Source organism: Homarus americanus, unplaced genomic scaffold (assembly GCF_018991925.1).
Source record: "Homarus americanus isolate GMGI-L3 unplaced genomic scaffold, GMGI_Hamer_2.0 scaffold30535, whole genome shotgun sequence".
NCBI lineage: Eukaryota > Metazoa > Arthropoda > Malacostraca > Decapoda > Nephropidae > Homarus > Homarus americanus.
The window spans coordinates 3,268,652-3,275,920 of NW_024732440.1; the positions used below are offsets into that span (position 1 = coordinate 3,268,652).

General features: G+C 35.4%; 1 long non-coding RNA gene across 1 annotated transcript; it reads right to left on the reverse strand.

The window, feature by feature from the left end:
* Nucleotides 1-808: 808 nt before the first annotated feature.
* LOC121868773 lies at nucleotides 809-6,822 on the reverse strand. Its single transcript, XR_006089446.1, has 2 exons — nucleotides 3,091-6,822; nucleotides 809-2,986 (listed from the first exon to the last, which is right to left on the reverse strand). It is a non-coding gene; the product is annotated as an uncharacterized LOC121868773 (long non-coding RNA).
* Nucleotides 6,823-7,269: the final 447 nt, after the last annotated feature.

Genomic DNA, 7,269 nt, shown 5'->3' on the forward strand with positions numbered 1-7,269 from the left:
ATGTTCGGAGATATTATCCGGTGCCCCAACCAAACAGTACAGGTTTCCTACGGGTATTCCGGTTTCTTCCTGTAATAACACTACTAACACTGGACTACAGAGTAAAAATAAAACGAGTTCTTCTGTTAGGCTAATAATACTGTACACGGATATATGGACACTGGTGAACGGTAATAAAGTCACAGTTTTGGCTAGGTAAAAAAGTCACATTTTAGGTAATAAAACTAAAAATATTTTAAAAGTTATTAACTGACAATACATGACTTTCACATACTGACAACACAATTTATGTATGATGCACGTAGGTTAGGTTAGGTGACTTTTTACCTGGATTCATGGACACTATCTTTGTCACATTCATTTTGGTTAGCTCCTGTTCTGGCTTCATCACCATGCTCATTATTTGTCTGCAAGTTGAATCACAACTGGAAAATCATTGACTATGTTCAAACATTCTTTCACATCCTCTTCATCTCATTTCTATGCTTTATTAGATGACAATAATAGAACATGGCATGGAATATGTCCCAACACATCTGGTGCCTCCAAAGAAAGTGGCCAGAATGAGAACTAAATGAGAGGCGAGAATTTATTGTTATTTTTTTCTAAAACTGAAAATTATAGTTTTGGTTCGAGAAAAATAATATAAAATTCTTGCTTCTGACATGTAACTTCCTCCCATTCTTTGCTCACATACCAGGTAAATAAAACACCCTAAAAAGTCATAGACATAAGGTAACTTCACTGTAGGAACAAAATCTACAGCCCAAGTGTATGTTGGCACTGTAGATAGGGTAATTAGAGGAAGTTAAAACTAAGACTCATTTAATTAAATACATGAGAACAGTTTATATAACTGGCTACAGTTATTCACAAGATAATACACTCTCCTCTACACTGAGCTTTATACAAACATGAAGAACCTATAATCATTCCAAAAGAATTTCATGTGGCACCCTTCATTATGACAAATACTATTTTGGGCTTTGTGAAATGTGTTTAGGTAGTTTCTCTGTTAAGGCAGAGCCAGTGATGACTGGCATTGCTGGACAAGGCAGTGCTGAGCAATGCGAAGGATTTCCTCTAAATTGTTAATTATGTGCATATGAATCTATTGTATTCTTATTTACTCATATATCTTCTAGGCCTGCTTTAGCTACATAATTGAGGTTATAATGAATGGTGGTCAAAACTGCAACTGCCATTCCAGCGCTATGCTAGCAGTGCAATGCCCAGATATTTATAGCTTCAATAAATATAGTTTAAATACAATACATACTGCAGTTGCCAGGTTCATATACGTTAGCAGAGCAGATAAAAAAATATAGTAAATAATTTCTGTGTAATTGTTTGAAAGGGCAAGATACCCAGTTGCATTCAATACAGTTGGTAAACCAGCATCCTACATGCTATTTATTGTAAAAGATACTACAAGTAACCATTATTCCTGGCACTGTCTCATGTAATCTGCTCAACAGTATGGGTTAAGTTAATGAACAAAATACAAATGATGTGAAGTAAAGTGACGTTATCATCAAACAGAGATTTGAGCATAAGACATAACCTGACTGGAATGTAATATTTAGTGAGGATCACTTCTTTTGACTGAATACAAATACAATGCATAATTATAACATCTTCCAAATACCTGTACCTTCAGATTAAGGCAAAAATTTGACTGGGATATTTTTGTGTACAATACACATGGATACTCTATAATTTATTGTATGTATCTAAGTACAGCACAGTATACTAGGAATATGGCATATGCAAAAATAAAGCAAGCAATGACTGCCAACTTGATGCCTTTGTGCAGTATCTATGGAGAAAATAGAATTTTGCACAAGTCACCCTGTTGTGTAGCACGATTCACTCTGTTGTATAGCACGATTCACTGTTGTGTAGCACAATTCACTTTGTTGTGTAACTGGATTCACTGTTGTGTAGCATTGATTCACCAAATTGTGTTGCGTTAATCACCTTATTGTGTAGCATAAGTCACCATGATGGGTAGCATAATTCACTTTTAGTAGCATGAATCACCTTATTGTGTAGCATGATTCACCTTGCTGTATTGTGTAGCACGATTCACATTACTGTATTGTGTAACATGAGTCACTGCTGTGACATGAATCATCTTATTCTGTAGCATGAGTCACTACTGTGTAGCATGATTCACCCTGTCTTGTAAAACGAGTCTCTGCTGTGTAGCATTGTTCACCTTATTGTGTAGCATGAGTCACTGCTGTGTATTATGAGTCACTGCTGTGTATTATGAGTCACTGCTGTGCAGCACGAATCACTGTTGTGTAACGTAAGTATCTGTTGTGCAGCATGAATAACTGCTGTGTAGCATGGTTCACTGCTGTGTAGCAAGATTCACTGCTGTGTAGCATGTCACTGCTGTGTAGAACGGTTTACCCAGTTATGTAGCACGAGTCACTGTTGTGTGGCATAGTTCATGCTGTTGTGTAGCACGAGTATCTGATGTGTAGCATGGTTCACCTTATTGAACAGCATGGTTCACCTTATTGAACAGCATGGTTCACCTTGTGTGTAGCATGAGTAACTGCTGTGAAGCATGATTCACCCTGTGTAGCATGGTTCACTTTGTTGTGTAGCATGGTTCACCTTGTTGTGTAGCATGAGTATCTGATGTGTAGCATGGTTCACCCTATTGTGTAGCATGGTTCACTCTGTTGTGTAGCATGAGTAACTGCTGTGTAGCATGGTTCACCCTATTGTGTAGCATGATTCATCGTGTGTAGCATGGTTCATTTTTTTGTGTAGCATGGTTCACCCTGTTGTGTAGCATGAGTATCTGATGTGTAGCATGGTTCACTCTGCGTAGCATGAGTAACTGCTGTGTAGCATGGTTCACCCTATTGTGTAGCATGATTCATCGTGTGTAGCATGGTTCATTTTTTTGTGTAGCATGGTTCACCCTGTTGTGTAGCATGAGTATCTGATGTGTAGCACGGTTCACCTATTGTGTAGCATGGTTCACTGGGTTCACTATTGTGTTGATTCATCCATTTTTTGTGTAGCATGGTTCATGTTATGTAGCATGAGTATCTGATGTGTAGCCACCCTATTGTGTAGCATGGTTCACTCTGTTGTGTAGTATGATTCACCCTGTGTAGCATGGTTCATCCTGCTGTGTAGCATGGTTCACCCTATTGTGTAGCATGGTTTACCCTATTGTGTAGTATGGTTCACTCTGTTATGAATCACTGTTGTGTAGCATTGTTCACCCTGTTGTGTAGCATGAGTCACTCTGTTGTGTAGCATCGTTCACTGTTGTGTAGCATGGTTCACTCTGTTGTGTAGCATGGTTCACTGTTATGAGTCACTGCTGTGTAGCATGGTTCACGCTGTTGTGTAGCATGAATAACTGCTGTGTAGCATGGTTCACTCTGTTGTGTAGCATGGTTCACACTGTTGTGTAGCATGGTTCGCTCTGTTATGAGTCACTGCTGTGTAGCATGGTTCACTCTGTTATGAGTCACTGCTGTGTAGCATGGTTCACTCTGTTATGAGTCACTGCTGTGTAGCATGGTTCACACTGTTGTGTAGCATGGTTCACTCTGTTATAAGCCACTGCTGTATCGCATGGTTCACTCTGTTATGAGTCACTGCTGTGTAGCATGGTTCACACTGTTGTGTAGCATGGTTCACTCTGTTATGAGCCACTGCTGTGTAGCATGGTTCATCTTGTTGTGGTGATTGAACTACTGTACTTGCTGTCTACCATGAGCCACTCTACTGCATGTAACAAGAACAACTACTGTATGACACACAAATCACAGTTGTGTAACATATGCCCCATGTTTTGTAGTATGAGCCATTCTACTAAGTGGCATGAATGATGTACTATCATAAAGGAGTAACCACATAGGTGGAGTTAAGATGAGGTAATATAGGCTCAGCATATTGTAAAGGTAATGCCTAAATTTTGTGTATGGTATAAGAAGCGAAACTAGTCATTCACTAAATATATTACTAATAATAATACAGTAATAATAATAATAATGGATGGGGGTTTTTATTTTTCAAATGTGCCAGTTTTTTTAGATGAAACAATAGCACTCATCATCCCATTTTTTATGAGATAAAAAAAAAGACAAACATACTACTGGTATGTAAAATCTAAAAGATGCTGAAATACTTAAAAGTATGTTGTAAGTAATGGTAAAAAAAAAATTATGAAGTGCTATGCATACAAATTTTTATAAACAATGATATAAAACTGTCCATATCAGTGAATCTATTAACTGAATTAATCTGGAAAATACAAATTTCAAGATAAAAGGATTGAAAATATTTAAATTGGCTTTTCAGTTTTTTGTTAATGTATCAAAATGTAATACAGTACAGAGTATTTGAAGATTTACTCGAACAGGAAAAAAAAAGTTTTATAAGATTTAAAGCTTCCTCACAACAGTTATGATCTTCTAGTTGTCCGTGGCATGATACTCCAAGCGAATGAAATCAATTATTGTAAAAGCCATGATAGCACCAACCAACAAAAAACTGTCAACATTTCAAATCATCAGAACCCATAGGAAATCTGGAAAAAGAAATAAGATGCAAATGTGTCATTGAAACAGATGTGTCTGCAACATGTACAGGGTTCAACCCTGAGATCATTTCCAGAAAAGTAAGAAGGATAGCATCCCTTCTGTTACGTATCTTGACAACAACTCCATCTTATTAATCTAATAAAAGGCTACTTCTCCTGACAGCAATTCTTATACAGTTGTACATGTATATCTCTACACTCCTCCAAAGAATCAATCTTTTTGGAATATATAAAAATTCTAGTTCTCTTCTCGTTTTTTTAAGTTTGAGGGTTTGTTGTAAGGGAAAACAAGAAAAGTTTCCATTCACCAACATTCCCTTCTGCTATAAAATGGTCACCTTGAATTTTTCTTTAGGCTATCCTGGTCTTTATTCTACAAAAAGACATCAGAAATAGTACAAGTCTAGAGCAGCTATTTGTTGGTACCATTAGCTTAACACTTATGAGGTAAACCAGTAAAATCCTACACTTGGGACCAAATAGCTGATTTTGGGTTTCCTGGAGGTAGTACATGAAATTCTGTGAAAAATTATCTCACAATACCAAAACATTTGGCAGCCAAAATGGCTAGCCCACAAGACATAATTTTATGTACATCAGTTTATCATCTTATCGATATGAGTAATTCATTCACAATACAGTACAATACTTGGCATATCAGGGTTAATTATATAAACACATGGGGCAAGACCCTCTAACCACCTGAGCATCAAACCCAGAATTTCTCCTGTACCACAATGATATTGTCTATACAGATTATTTTTACTATCCAGTGAGAAGCATCTCTTAAACATATTGTTAGTCTTACGGCCATAGTTTTCATCACCCTCTTCCAATGATGGGAGTCATCATGTTTCAACTAGAGTTTTAGAAAAAAAAATCCTGAAGGACACTGCACTACAGTGCTTGACAGGGAGGCATGGCGGTAGAATTAACTAATTCCATTATTATAAATTAATTTTATTGGAATTAGTTAATTTTACCGCCAAACCTCACTGTCACACACTGCAATGCAGTGTCCTTCGTGACTTTTTTTTTAAACTTGGGTTGAAACACAATGACTATGAAGTAAACTAAGAAAGTACTGTAATAAAAATAATACCAGAGATAGAGTACAGGAATATGCCTCAAAATACAATATTGTCTATAAGCATTGTAGTTACTTCTTTAGACACTACACAATAATATAACTAAGAGCACCTTTGTCTCTTTCTTTTCATCTAAGTTTCTTGAGAAAGCATAATAATTATCCAAAATATTAAACTTTACCATCAGAATTAATGGTTCCTTGGCTTTATGCAATTTTTTATCTAATCATTTGAAAAACAAATTTTGCAAAGTATGATGGCATCTGCAGTACTGTAGTATATATGTTGTTGTAGAAGCTCAAAACAGAAAAACAGTGAATCTAAAGTCAATACTAACATACAAAATATCATAATGGCGTTTAAAATGTTCTTGTTTGAATTATATGATCATCCAACATGTCCCATTTTATTCACAGAAATTACATGGCAAATATGTTAAACTTGTGTCCATATACAGTACATGTTTTATTCATTACATAGGTTCTTTGGCTGCCTTCTAATACGACACTAACTTCTAGACAATCCTCCCTCCCTTTTATAATAATTCTTCTTACATTCAGAGTTTTCTGTATCTATGTGAAATGTGTAAATGGGTCCCATAGGAAAAACAGCCCATTAGGGACAGTGTTGGATACAGCACATTGTATACTAAGCCTTCAGTACACAAGCAGACAGCATGGCCTGACTGCACTCAACCACATACACTTCCTCAGTTGTAAACTGGGTGAACTGGAAGTGCCTCAAGACCAAACCAAAACCCCAATGGAACAGGTAAACAGTATATCCACTCAACCGATGTGGTTATTTTGGTATCCAGGTAAATTCACACTATTTTTAATTTTTCACACAGTACAGTACTCACCACCCCAAGAACAAATTCTAGTTTATGCAGATACACTTTCAATGTAAATCTTGAACTGCTCTAGCACTAAGTACAAAGCAATTGCTGTTTAATAGCTTGTTGTCACCATAAAATTACAGAAGATTATGACCTACATAAGACAAGCTAGCAAGCATGTCCCTGCTCCTACATTACCAAATGGAAAAGCCATCACGACATAAAGATCTTAGGCATTCTAGCTAGAGAGCTATGAAGTATAAAAAACCTTGACACCAACAAAACAAATTTTTATGCGCCAGAGATAAAATCAAGTGGCATATATATATATATATATATATATATATATATATATATATATATATATATATATATATATATATATATATATATATATATATATATATATATATATATATATATATATATATATATATATATATATATATATATATATATATATATATATATATATATATATATATATATATATATATATATATATATATATAGAGTGACACTAGAGGGTTTTAAGAAATTGGTTAAAATTATGTAAGTACTTGTACATACTGTATGTTAAAAATTGGGTAAATATAAAAAAATCTTAAGAAACAATATGTAATTTGACTTGAAAAGAAGAGGATAAGTGTATTGGAACGTATTCACTCGGGATGTGTTCGTGCAAGAGCTTTCAGCAAATCTACTAACAATAGTCACTAAAACACACTGTATAGTATTTGATATGAATATTCCTTCTGAAC